The sequence below is a fragment of the Nicotiana attenuata genome, unplaced genomic scaffold, assembly GCF_001879085.1.
Source record: "Nicotiana attenuata strain UT unplaced genomic scaffold, NIATTr2, whole genome shotgun sequence".
Classification (NCBI taxonomy): domain Eukaryota; kingdom Viridiplantae; phylum Streptophyta; class Magnoliopsida; order Solanales; family Solanaceae; genus Nicotiana; species Nicotiana attenuata.
Window position 1 is genome coordinate 64,091 of NW_017674224.1, and position 14,605 is coordinate 78,695.

A 14,605-nucleotide genomic window follows, 5' to 3' on the forward strand; every position below is an offset into this window, starting at 1 on the left:
ACAGCCCGGTGGAGAGGAAGGGTCTGGTCATGTGTAGTAGGATCCAACCGGCTGCAAACAAATGTCTCCCAACCCCTCGCCTCAAAGTTCAGGGTCCTCCGCAATATTTTGACCCCAGCAGTCAACCAATCAGGAACGGTACTTGGGATTGCCAGGTACTTAGGTAACCATGGACGGACCTCCTCGCCCATCTCCAACTTTGCCATGTACAAAGTCTCATCCTCCTCGTTGAAGCCCAAGTATTCATTAAGGTATCTCCCATCAAACAACAGTTTCTTATTACAAACATTGGTCACTTTGGAGCCCTTTTTGATGTGGGCTACATTGCAGTAGAATTCCTTGACCATGTGTTCATTAGCATCTACACAGTCATCTAAGAAGTACTCCCAACCCACTCTAGTTCTGAACTGTCTCTGCACGTCAGGGTTGTGGGGTAATAAATCTCTGTCAATGAAACTCCGCTCTGGTATCAACTTTCTCACCGGCCACCACCCCCTAAAATTGTGGTACGCTACCTCACTCACGAACCTATCTCTCCAAACCTCAGGCTTTCTAGTTCGGGCAATGCCTCCCACCTGAGGCTCACCACCCTCAGCTATCTCCTCATCCCCTTGTACCTCCTCCTCACCTCCGTCTGCACCCTCCACGGATAATGAAGCTGTGGGAGAGGTGGAGTAATCACCACTGCCGGCTGCTGAGCCCTCAGATGACTCAGTAGGAACATGCTCTGGTGCTTGGGCAGTGGTTGGTGGTGGAGGGGTATCTCTTAGCCTAAACCTCTCCGGCCAGACTTCAACATACTCTGGCACGGAGTCGGAAGAAATGTCCCGTGACGGTTGGTACTCACTCCCCAAGGAATGGGAAGCAGCTCTGTCTGCAGCTTTAATTAGCTTTCTGGTCTTTTTTATGTTCTCCCGAGCTTGGGGAGTGAGTTTTACCATCTTCTTCTTCCCTCCCCGGGAGGGTTCTCTTTTTCCGGGTTGTTTTGAGCCTTTTCTCACCATTGTCTGTAAACACAATTCAAATAACTTGTTAGTATCAATGGGTTCACATAAAACAATGTTGCATACAAATCAAAATGTTGCAGGAGTTGCCTAGTACGGACCGCACAAAATGGAAGTGCGGCCGCACAGTATAGGGTTCCAAAAATAAGCCCTCTGAATCTCACCAGTGCGGACCGCACAAAACCAACCGCTGCCGCACTGGGACAGTGCGGACCGCACAAAATGTAGTGCGGCCGCACTGGGCAAAGGTCAATTGGACACAAGATGGCACCGCGGACCGCACAGAAACAACCGCGGTCCGCGCTACGTGCCCAGACATGGCACTGAGTTAGGGTTCATAAGATTTTGCTTTTAAGTTCAACTTTCACCTAATTAGGGTTCCTACTCAATTACCCAGCCCATTAAATTCTCCAAGTCCACAAAAATTACCATTTAAACCAACCTAATCTAACAATAAGAGAAATATGGGAAGAAGAAGAACTACAAGTTAAGGAATATGAAAATAAAATGAAATTACACAATGAAACAAAGAAGAATTGAGTGAAATGTTACCAGATATTGAGATGAAGTGCAGTTAATCAATGATAATCAAGAATTACGGTCAAGGAAGAAAGTGAACAGTAACAATATGCTCTGAGATTCAAGTTTGCGAAAAGGGTAAAAGGAGGCCCTTTGGGTCTATTTATAGAGAAACCCCTGGGGCCCATTCTCACCTACCAGTGCGGCCGCACAAAATGGACCGCGGTCCGCACTGGTCACTTTTGTTCAATTCCAACTCAGTAACCCACCGCGGTCCGTACAAAATGGACCGCGACCGCGATGGTCCACCGATGACTGCACCAAATCAACCGCGGCCGCGGTGGCAAACTTCAGAGAGCAATTTTTGTCACCCTTCACCAGTGCGGACTGCACAAAGTGTAGTGCGGCCGCACTGGAAACTTCAGAGATTGAACATTTTTGCAATTATGTCCTGCACTGCATCAACTCAATCCTGCAACATCTCACAACCAGTTAGCCCAAAAATCAATCCTAGACTACAAAGAAAATCAAAGAAACAAAAGAAAAACACATGGGTTGCCTCCCAAGAAGCGCCTGATTTAACGTCGCGGCACGACGCGGGTTACCATCACATCATTTGAAATGAACAACAGCCACCACATGGCTATCATCAAACTTCCCAAGATAATGCTTGACCCTGTGCCATTCACTCTAAAAACTTCACCACTTTTGTTCTTCAAATCAAGAGCACCAAAGGGGGTCACACGCACAACTTCAAACGGTCCACTCCATTTTGATTTAAGCTTTCCCGGAAACAACCTTAGACGAGAATTGAATAAGAGCACCAAATCACCAACTTTGAACTCCTTTCCACGAGCATATTTATCATGAAGGTACTTCATCTTGTCCTTATACAAGGACGAACTAGAGTATGCATGGAACTGGAATTCATCAAGTTCATTGAGTTGTTCAACACGAAGATTGGCCGCAACATCCCACTCAAGATTAAGTTTCCTCAAGGCCCACATGGCCTTATGCTCCAACTCCACTGGTAAATAACATACTTTCCCAAACACCAACCGGTACGGCGACATACCAATTGGGGTCTTGTAAGCGGTCTGGTAAGCCCATAGAGCATCATCTAACTTTTTGGACCAATCGGTTCTATTGGCATTGACGGTCTTGGATAAAATGCTCTTGATCTCCCTGTTAGACACTTCCACCTGGCCACTTGCTTGAGGATGATAAGGCGTAGACACTTTATGGTCGACACCGTACTTGGAAAGCAAGGCATCAAAAGCTCTATTACAGAAATGCGATCCTCCATCACTAATAATTTCCCGAGGTGTACCAAACCTTGTAAAAATACTCTTCTTCAGAAATGCCACCACACTCCTAGCTTCATTGTTGGGCAAGGCCACGGCCTCGACCCATTTTGAGACATAATCAGCCGTCACAAGAATGTAGGTGTTTCCACACGAGCTTACAAAAGGGCCCATAAAATCGATACCCCATACATCAAAGACATCAACTTCAAGAATGGTGTTTAGAGGCATCTCATCTTTCTTGGAAATCCCACCCGCTCGTTGAAATTGATCACATCTTCTAACTAGATCACTTGCATCTTTGAACAAGGTTGGCCAATAAAAACCACAACTCAGAACTTTCGAAGCCGTCCTCGCCCCTCCATGATGGCCACCATAGGGGGAGGAATGACAAGCCTCTAGAATGCTAAATTGCTCCTCCTCAGGTACACACCTCCGGATGACTCCGTCGGTGAAAATCTTGAACAAGTATGGCTCATCCCAATAGAAGTCCAGACTATCCCGTTTGAGCTTCTTCCTTTGGTTAGAAGAGAGCTCACATGGGAGGATGCCAGACACAAAGAAATTAGCTATGTCCGCAAACCATGGCATATCAAACATCGACACAGAAAGTAGTTGCTCATCGAGGAATGTATCATTGATCTCTAGGCCATCACACGGCCTTCCTTCCTCCTCCAAGCGGGAGAAATGATCCGTAACTTGGTTCTCACTACCTTTCCGGTCCACTATTTCCAAATCAAACTCTTGAAGAAGTAGCACCCATCTCGTCAACCTTGCCTTGGAATCTTTCTTGGTCATCAAATACCTAAGGGCGGCATGGTCGGTGTGCACTATGACTTTGGCCCCCATAAGATATGGCCGAAATTTTTCCATGGCGAACACAATAGCCAACAATTCCTTCTCCGTCACTGTGTAGTTCCGTTGAGCTTCATTCATAGTCTTGCTTGCATAGTACACGGGGTGAAATATTTTGTTCACTCTTTGACCTAACACTGCCCCAACCGCAACGTCACTTGCATCGCACATGAGCTCGAAAGGCAAGCTCCAATTGGGTGCGGTAATGATCGGGGTGGTGGTCAACTTGTGCTTAAGAAGTTCAAAGGCCTCCATGCATTTCTCATCAAACACAAACTTAGCATCTTTCTCTAGCAACTTGCAAAGGGGATTCACAACCTTCGAAAAATCCTTGATAAACCGCCGGTAGAACCCCGCATGCCCAAGGAAACTTCTCACCCCCTTGACAGAAGTGGGGGGAGGAAGTCTTGAAATCACCTCAATCTTGGCTTTGTCTACTTCAATCCCATGCTTAGAAATTTTGTGACCCAACACTATGCCCTCTTCAACCATGAAGTGGCATTTTTCCCAATTTAGCACTAGATTGGTGTCTTTACACCGGGCCAAAACTCTATCCAAATTTCCCAAACACTCTTCAAATGAATCACCAACCACACTAAAATCATCCATAAAGACCTCCAAAATATCTTCCACCATGTCGGTGAAAATAGCCATCATGCATCGTTGGAAGGTCGCCGGAGCATTGCACAACCCGAACGGCATCCAAGAAAAAGCAAATGTACCATATGGGCAGGTGAATGTGGTCTTCTCTTGGTCCTCCGGAGCAATTAAGATTTGATTATAACCCGAATATCCATCCAAAAAGCAATAAAAGGCTCGCCCTGCAAGGCGATCAAGCATTTGGTCAAGGAATGGCAAAGGGAAATGATCCTTGCGGGTCAACTTGTTTAGCTTTCGGTAGTCCATGCATACCCGCCATCCGGTAACCGTCCGAGTGGGAATAAGTTCATTGTTGTCATTTGTCACCACAGTCATCCCACCTTTCTTCGGCACACATTGCACCGGAGAAGTCCATGAGCTATCGGAGATTGGATACACCACACCTGCATCTAGCCACTTGATCACTTCTTTCTTCACCACTTCTTGCATTGCCTCATTGAGCCTCCTTTGATGTTCCAAGGAGGGCCTTGCATCATCCTCCAAAATAATCTTGTGCATGCAAAATGCGGGGCTTATTCCCCGAATATCGGCCAGAGTCCATCCAATTGCCCTTTTTCGCTTTTGAAGCACCGCCAAAGTGGCCTCAACCTGCATGTTAGTAAGGCAAGAAGAAAGAATAACTGGTAAAGTTGAATTAGAGCCCAAGAATTCATACCTGAGGTGTGGAGGAAGTGGCTTCAACTCCAACACCGGTGGCTCCTCAATTGATGGTTTGGTTGGTGGAGTTTTCCGTTCAAGATCCAAAGACAATTTTCTGGGCTCATAGGAAAAAGAGCCCATCCCATGTAAGGCATTGACACACTCCACTCTGCTTGCATCATCATTAACATCAAGATTTAATAGCACGGCCTCAAGGGGATCCTCCACGTTAATCATAGTCATCCACAATCACAGCTGTGATAATGTCCACAAAGGAGCACACCTCGGTGCTATTGGGTTGCTTCATGGATTTGCAAACATGGAAGACGACCTTCTCATCACCCACTCAAAAAGTTAGTTCACCCGCTTCAAAATCAACCAATGCCTTCCCCGTTGCAAGGAAAGGTCTCCCTAGAATAATTGGGACCTCATAGTCCACCTCACAATCCAAAATCACAAAGTCCGCCGGCAGGATAAATTTGTCCACCCGGACAAGCACATCATCAACTATACCCAAAGGTCGCTTCATTGATCTATCTGCCATCTGTAATCTCATGGAAGTTGGCCTTGGTGGCCCAATACCCAGGGTCTTGAAAACTGAGAAGGGCATTAAATTGATGCTTGCCCCAAGATCACATAAAGCTTTGGCAAAGTCTGCACTACCAATAGTGCAGGGGATAGTGAAAGCACCAGGATCCTCTAATTTCGGGGCCATTGAATGTACTATGGCACTAACTTGGTGGGTCATCTTGATAGTTTCACAGTCCATTGATCTTTTCTTTGTAACCAAATCTTTCATGAATTTAGCATAACCAGGCATTTGCTCCAAAGCCTCCACCAGAGGCACGTTGATGGATAAGCTCTTCATCATGTCGATGAACTTTTTGAACTGATTCTCACTTTTCTGCTTGGCTAACCTTTGAGGATAGGGGGAGGTGGCCTAGGCAAAGGTGCCTTGGCTTTTGGCACAACCAACCGGCTTCGGCATGTCAATTACGTGCTCCCTAGACGGGTTCACGGCCTCTTGAGTTTCCACCTCGGTTTCATTAATGTCAATCCTCACTTCATTGTTCACATTGTGTTCACATTGTCATCAACCACATCTTCAACTACCAAAGGAACCACATCTTCTTGCAACTCAACATCATCATCAAACAACTTGCTTTTGTTTTGAGGCATTCACATCACCGCCTCTCCCACTTCGTGTTGTAACCGCCATGACATGATTGTTCCCACCCTTTGGGTTCACTACCGTATCACTTGGTAGAGCACCCTTAGGGCGAGTATTCAACGATTGAGAGATTTGGCCTAATTGCACCTCCAAGTTCCGGATAGAGGTATTGTAGGAAGCTAATTGAGCATCGGAATCTTGGTTCTTCTTCATCATTTGTTCGAACATCATTTCTATTCTTCCCATATCATTACCCGAAGAACTAGATCCTTGAGAAGGGAACGGGGGTGGATTGTTCGGTTGTTGGTACATTAGGGGCCTTTGAAAGCCTTGCCCCCGATTGCCTTGGTTTCCATTATTGTTCCATCCACCTTGACCATTATTGTTCCAATTGTTGTTATTACCATTCCAATGCCCTTGGTTGCCTTGATTGTTGTTCCCCCAATTACCGCCTTGGTTGTTGTTGTTCCAATTACCACCACCTTGTTGTTGATTGCCCCAATTACCTTGGGGTCGCCATTGTTGGTTTGAAGAGTTGCCTCCGTTGGCCTTGAAAATTGTTTACATATTGTACCTCTTCATTTTGCTCATCATAGCCATCGTTTTGAAACCCATCACAATCATCATCAAATTGCTCAGAATTCCCTTGGTTTTGTTGCCTTCTTTGCCTTCTCTTGTTGGTAAGCAGATTAACACCTTCCATAGCATTCACTTGGCGAGGGTTTTGGACTTGTTGCAACTGTGCCTTAGCCAATTGGTTCATAGTAGTTGTCAACTCCGCTATAGCCTGTCCATGGTCATGTAGTTCCTTATGCAAATGAATAACCGTAGGGTCACCTTGAGGAACATTGGCCCTACTTTGCCATGCGGAGGATGTATCCGCCATCTCATCAAGAATCTCACAAGCTTCGTCATAAGTCAACTTCATGAAATTACCCCCAGCCAATTGATTGACTATGCATTGATTTGTAGTATTGATGCCCCGATAGAAGGTTTGTTGAATCATCGCCTCCGTCATATCATTATTGGGGCATTCCTTCACCATTGTTCTAAACCGCTCCCAAATCTCATGCAAAGGTTCCGTGGGTTCTTGTTTGAAGGCCAATATCTCATCTCGAAGTGCCGCCATGTGCTCGGGTGAGAAAAATTTAGCAATAAACTTATCCGCCAACTCATCCCAAGTTGTGATGGAATGGTTGGGGAGTCTCTCTAGCCAATCCAATGCTTTCCCCCGAAGTGAGAAGGGGAAAAGCCTCAACCTAAGAGCATCCTCGGACACATTCGTCTGCTTGCTACCCCAACATGTATCCACGAACCCTTTTAGATGTTTGTAGGCATTTTGATCCGCAGCGCCCGTGAAATACCCACGCTGCTCAAGTAAGGTCAACATCACATTGGTTATCTGAAAATTGCCCGCCCGGATTCTGGGTGGGACAATAGCACTTGCATAGCCTTGGTTCGGTAACACCCGAGGAACCGCTCTTGGAGGTGGCGGAGGAGGGTCTGGAACATTGTCATTAGCATTGGCCTGGCGGCCTCGTCGTGGTCCGGGAGGTACAAGAGGCACCTCATCCTCTCCAATTTCATCAACCTCCTCCCCCGCAAGCACATTTCCAAGAGGGTCATTTGCATTTAAAGCCATTTTGGTACCTGTAGTATTGACACACGCAAATTAGTAACAAAGAAGGAAAGAAGAACAACACACAAAACTAACTAAATAGATAGCCAAAACCGTTAGCTCCCCGGCAACGGCGCCAAAAAGTGATCGCTGCCAACTCCGCACCACTAAAAAGTAGCGAGAGAGGGTCGCAATAGCTTTTACCCGATTTTGGGTCGGGATCGAATCCACAGAGAGCTAGGATTGGAGTCGAGTATCTATTTAGCTTAGGATTGCGTGTGTGCTCTTAATTGGTCTTCTCATCATTTTTGGATTTTCTTTATATTCTACTATTATCAAACTACTAATTGTAAATGCAACTAGATTAAGCTAAGAGTAAATTGCTACAAGTTGTATCTAATGGTTTAAAAGGCACTAGGGTAGTGACCTTCACCTAGGTGGCTAATTGACGGGTAATTGCATCTAAGGCACGATTGACATGATTGGGGAAATATGTTATAACCGTTGCTCAATACTACCCACTCTACACCTCTCGGTAGAAAGAGTGGTTTTGCCCAATTGACTCTCTCGAGACCAATTGGGTATGCATATTTGCCCGAGCAACTAGGGTTCAAGTCGGGTAATTACTCTCTCGAGGTTTAACCCTTTAATTGGGACTATCAAATCTCTTGAGTCCATCCCAATTCCTTGTTGAGTCAATTTTGGAGACTTAGGATCTCTTTCTCAAGAAGAGCCCAAGTCAACTTAGCACAAACTAGTGTTTGCAACCACTAATTCATAAATTAAACCATAAAATTGACCCAAATAACAAACACCCATAATCAATCTAACCTTAAATTACAACACCCATCAATTACCCACACTAGGGTTGAGCCACAACCCTAGCTAATGGGTTTAGCTACTCATGCTTGAAGATAAAATCAGAGAAATAGATGAAGAGAAAGACATATTAATTAATTACTGAAGTAAATACAAAGATTCAATTGCTAAAATTACGTTAAAATGCCCAAAATGGCTACAAAATGGCTTCTCACGACCGCAGCTGCAGTGCTAAAATATCTGTTGCCCTAAAAATGGAAAAAGGTTCTATTTATACTAAGCTGGAAAAACTGGACAAAAATACCCCTACGGGGTCAGTGCGGACCGCACAAAATGGACTGCGGCCGCACTAGGCTCTTGACTTGAAAAATCAACTCTCTAAACCAAGGCTCCACGAACCGCACAGAATGGACTGCGACCGCGGAGGCAACTAGCGCGGTCCGCACAAACACGACCGCGGACCGCACAGGCTTGATCCTTAGCACCTGGCATCTCTCTGAAGTTTGCTTCCGCGGACCACACAAAATAATAGTGCGGCCGCGGTGCCTCAGTGCGGACCGCACAAAACCTTCTGCGGCCGCACTGACTTGATGCCTGAAAATCTAACTCACTGAATCTACCTAGTGCGGACCGCACAAAGTGTAAAGCGGCCGCACTAGGTCTGTTTCTCCTGAGTTGTCTTGTCTTTGATACTTGTGCAGGTTTCACTCCTTTTGAGCCGATCTTTGACATCCCGTCACTTTTTTGCTCAAACCTGCAATCAAGCACAACTTATGAGCCTTTCGGGACTATTTTGTAAGAATTTATACTCAAAGCGTATGCAAGAAGGAGGATGAAACACGTCAAAATCCTTAGTTAACACTGACCAAGTCCGCACACTTCATCCCTATTTGTACTACGTACTCTTCAGAACGGTTGGCAGATATATGTATCCAGGAGATTGTTCGTTTGCATGGTGTCCCAGTTTCCATCATTTCAGATCGGGGCACTCAGTTTAAATCACAGTTTTGGAGGTCTATACAGCGAGAGTTGGGTATTCAGGTCGAGTTGAGCACAACTTTCCATCCTCAGAGGGATGGGCAGTCCGAGAGCACTATTCAGATATTGGAGGACATGTTACACACTTGTGTCATTGATTTCGGAGGGTCATAGGATCAGTTTCTACCGCTCGCAGAGTTTGCTTATAACAACAGCTACCAGTCGAGTATTCAGATGGCTCCATATGAGGCTTTGTATGGGAGGCGGTGTACATCTCCAGTTGGTTGGTTTGAACCGGGCGAGGCTAGGCTATTGGGTACAGATTTGGTACAGGATGCTTTAGACAAGGTGAAGGTGATTCAGGAGAGGCTTCCTACAGCGCACTCGAGACAAAAGAGCTATGCGGATCGGAAGGTCCGGGATGTGTCCTACATGATTGGTGAGAAGGTTCTGTTGAAGGTTTCACCCATGAAGGGTGTTATGAGATTTGGAAAGAAGGGTAAATTGAGTCTGCGGTTCATTGGGCCTTTTGAGGTACTTCGGAGGATTGGGGATGTGGCTTATGAGCTTGCTTTTCCACCCAGCTTGTCGAGTGTGCACTCGATATTTCATGTTTCTATGCTCCGGAAGTATATTGGGGATCCGTCTCATGTTCTGGATTTCAGCACGGTTCAGCTAGAGGGTGATTTGACTTATAATGTGGAGCCAGCAGCTATTTTGGAGCGTCAGGTTCGAAAGTTGAGATCAAAAGATATAGCTTCAGTAAAAGTGCAGTGGAGAGGTTGGCCCATGGAGGAGGCTATTTGGGAGACCGAGCGGGAGATGCGGAGAAGATATCCTCACCTATTTGAGGCTTCAGGTATGATTCTTGACTCGCTTGAGGACGAACGTTTGTTTAAGAGGAAGAGGATGTAACGACCCGGCCGGTTGTTTCATGAGTTACCGCTCCGTTTTCCCCATTTCTGCTTCTATTTGCTTTGTTTGTCGATTCTATAGGTGATCGGGTTGGTTAGCTTGGGTTCGGAAAGGTTTTGAGAAGGTTTGAGACACTTAGCCTCTTTTAAGAAAGCTTAAGTTGAAAAACTCAACCGGATGTTGACTTTTGTGTTAGAGGGCTCGGATGTGAGTTCCAATGGTTCGGACAGCTGCGGGAGATGATTTGGGACTTAAGACGTGATCGAAATGTGTTTTGGAGGTCCGGGGTAGATTTATGTTTGGATTGGCGAAATTGAGTTTTTGGCGTTTCCCAATTGATAGGTGAGAATTTGACATAGGGGCCAGAATGGAATTTCGGAAGTTACAGTGGCTCCATTATGTCATTTGGGATGTGTGTGCAAAGTTTCAGGTCATTCGGATGTGGTTTGGTATACCTTTTGATCAAAAGCGGAATGCGGAAGATTTTAGAACCTTAGGCTTGAATTCGATGTGTTTTAGTGGTTTTGATGATGTTTGAGGTGTTTTGAAGGTTGGTATAAGTTTGAATGGTAGTATACGACTTGTTGGTGCTTTTGGTTGAGGTCCCGGGGGCCTCGGGGTGATTTTGGATGGTTGACGGTAGGCTTAGAATTAAGTGAGAGTTGAAGCCTTTTTGGTTGCTGTCATAACCGCATCTGCGGTTGAAGGATCGCAGGTGCGACCCCGCAGATGCAGGTGACAAGTCGCAGAAGCGGAAGAGGCCTAGGAAGGTTGTGATCGCATAAGCGATTGATTGGCCGCACCTGCGTTGGCACAAGTGCGGAGTGAGCATCGCAGATGTGATTTTGGCCGTTTAAGTGGAAACCGCTGGTGCGGCGCTTGGGACCGCAGAAGCATTCACGCAGGTGCGACCTCTGGACCGCAGGTGCGAAAAGCCTGGGTCAGAATGTTTATATTTCTTTCTTCACGATTTTCAGAGGGTTCACCATTTTTAAAAGCGATTTCAGGAGTTTTGAGCGATTTTTGAAGAAGGATTTCAAGGGAGCTTCATTGAGGTAAGGATTTTGGATCTAGAACTCATTCCTATTGTATTAATTCACGGATTGGGGCTAATATTAATGGAATTTAACCCAAAAATGGAGGAACTAGGGCTTAGAAACTTAGGCCTTTGATTGAGGATTTGAAAGACCATTTGTGGTCGGATTTTGGAATTTTTGTTTATGAACTCGTGGGGAGATAAGGAATCTAATGACGTAAAATTTATCAAATTCCGAGACGTGGGCCCGGGGTTCGGGTTTTGCTAATTTCGGGATTTGTGTTGTTTTTCGATTATTTTCGAGTGGGCTTTGTCCCGTTAGCATAATTTGATGGTTACGTTCTAATTTTGGTAGATTCGAGCATCCGGAGGCCGATTCGAAGGGCAAAGGCATCGCGAGCTAGATTTTGGGACAGATTGAGGTGAGTAATGATTTTAAATACTGTCCTGAGGGTATGAAACCCGGATTACACAGCGTTCGGCTATGTTGAGGTAACGCACACGCTAGATAACGAGCGTGGGGTCGTGCACCGTTGGGGATTGTGACTTAGTCCATCTCGAATGACTATTTTACTGTGTATTTGATAGCTAATTGTTTGATATTATTATGTTTGGGGCTAAATGCCATTTTTGGGCTTCGTGCCAACTGTTTGGACCCTTAGGGGATCTTTACTGATATTTTTCCTTACTGTTTGATTTCGTACTTGTGCTCAGTCATGCCATATTTTACTGCTTTCAAAACTCGGTCATGTTACTCTATTTTAAACACTTTAAATGATATTTTTAAAGATATTTTGAGCTGAGCATCATGTTTACTGTTGCCCGAGGGGCTTATGAGATTCTGACTGAGTAAGGCCGAGGGCCTGTATTGTGAGGTTACTTTTGGGTCGGGCTGCACGCCGCAGCAGTGATATACTGATTATGATAATAAGGCTGAGGGCCTGAGATTGTACGCCACGAGGTGGCTTGTGATTGATATGAGGCCGAGAGCATGTTTATGATGCCACGAGATGGCTTGATATTGCGCTTGGGCCGTAAGGGGCCCCTCCCAGAGTCTGTACACCCTAAGTGAGCGTGGGTACCCATTGTGATATGAGATATTGCGCGAGGGCTGGTATTGTTCTATGTTATTGCCCGAGGGGCTGATTCGGTTGTTATTGTGCCCGAGGGGCAGTTCTTATATTTTTACCTTTCCGAGCTGTGTTTCCTCTATTTGTTTAACTGCTTAAAAGGTGTTTTATGATATTTCAGTGTTTAATTATGTCTAGTGATTTTGTTCTGCCTCTTATAGCTTATTGTTGTGTTTAACGTGATTTTATATCGCTCAGTCTTCATTTATTGTTATTACTCACTGAGTTGGAGTACTCACTTTACTCCCTGCACCCCTGTGTGCAGATTCGGGCACTACAGGTCCTGCTAGCGAGGGTTGAGAGTTGTCCAGCAGATTTTCGGAGATTCACTAGGTAGCTACCCGGCGATTCGCAACCCCGTGCATTCTCCCTCTATCTTATTTCCTTTCTCCCTCATGACTGGTAACACCCCGATGTCGGGCTGTGTTGGTTTAGTTTCCGCAAATTGCACTGTTTAATTTTTATTTTGGGATTTTATTTTTGTTAATGATTCAGTATTTATTATATTAATTGCTTAAAGTGAATTGGAAGTGTGTCGGCTGGCCTTGTCTTCACGAGAGGCGCCATCACGACCGGGTCCGGGTTTAGGGTCCTGACATAGGAAATGCGTCTCCTAGGAATAAAGGTATGTATTTAGTAAGTTCATCTCCTTTTGGAATGACTCAATCTAGGAAGTGTGTCTCCTAGGAGTGAGGGTTAAGGACTTGTACTAGGAAATGCATCTCCTGGGATTGATGGTTCAGATTAGGAAGTGAGTCTCCAATTCGAATAACTCAAACTAGGAAGTGCATCTCCTAGGGTTAATGGTTCAGATTGGGAAGTGCGCCTCCTAATGGAATGACTCAAACTAGGAAGTGCGTCTCCTACGAGTGAGCTTGAAGTGCTTGGACTAGGAAGTGTGTCTCCTAGGATTGATGGTTCAGAGTAGGAAGTACGTCTCCTATTGGAATGACTCAAACTAGGAAGTGCATCTCCTTCGAGTGAGGTTGAAAGTCTGGGACTAGGAAGTGCGTCTCCTAGGATTGATGGTTCAGAGTAGGAAGTGCTTCTCCTATTGGAATGACTCAAACTAGGAAGTGCATCTCCTACGAGTGAGGTTGAAAGGATTGGAATAGGAAGTGGGTCTCCTAGGATTGATAGTTTCGATTAGGAAGTGCGTCTCCTATTGGAATAACTCAAACTAGGAAGTGCGTCTCTTACGAGTGAGGTTGAAATGTTTGGACTACGAAGTGCGTCTCCTAGGATTAATGGTTCGTATTAGGAAGTGCATTTCCTATTGGAATGACTCAAACTAGGAAGTGGATCTCCTACGAGTGAGGTTGAAAGGCTTGGACTATGAATGCGTCTCTTACGATTGATGGTTCAGATTAGAAAGTGCATCTCATATTGGAATGACTCAAACTAGGAAGTGCATCTCCTACAAGTGAGGTTAAAATGTTTGTACTAGGAAGTGCGTCTCTTAGGATTAATGGTTCAGAGTAGGAAGTGTGTCTCCTATTGAAATGATTCAAACTAGGAAGTGCAACTCCTACGAGTGAGGTTGAAAGGCTTGGAATAGGGAGTGCGTATCCTATGAATGAGGGTGAAAGACTTGGACTAGGAAGTGCATCTCCTTTGATTGGTGGTTTAGATTAGGAAGTGCGTCTCCTACTGTAATGACTAAAACTAGGAAGTGTGTCTCCTATGAGTGAGGCTGAAAGACTTAGACTAGGAAGTGCATCTCCTAGGATTGGTGGTTTAGATTAGGAAATGCGTCTCCTATTGGAATGACTCAAATTAGGAAGTGCGTCTCCTAGAATGAGGTTGAAAGGTTTGGACTAGAAAGTGCGTCTCCTAGAATTAATGGTTCATATTAGGAAGTGCATCTCCTATTGGAATTGCTCAAACTAGGAAGTGCATCTCCTACGAGTGAGTTTGAAAGACTTTGACTAGGAAGTGCATCTCCTAGGATTGGTGG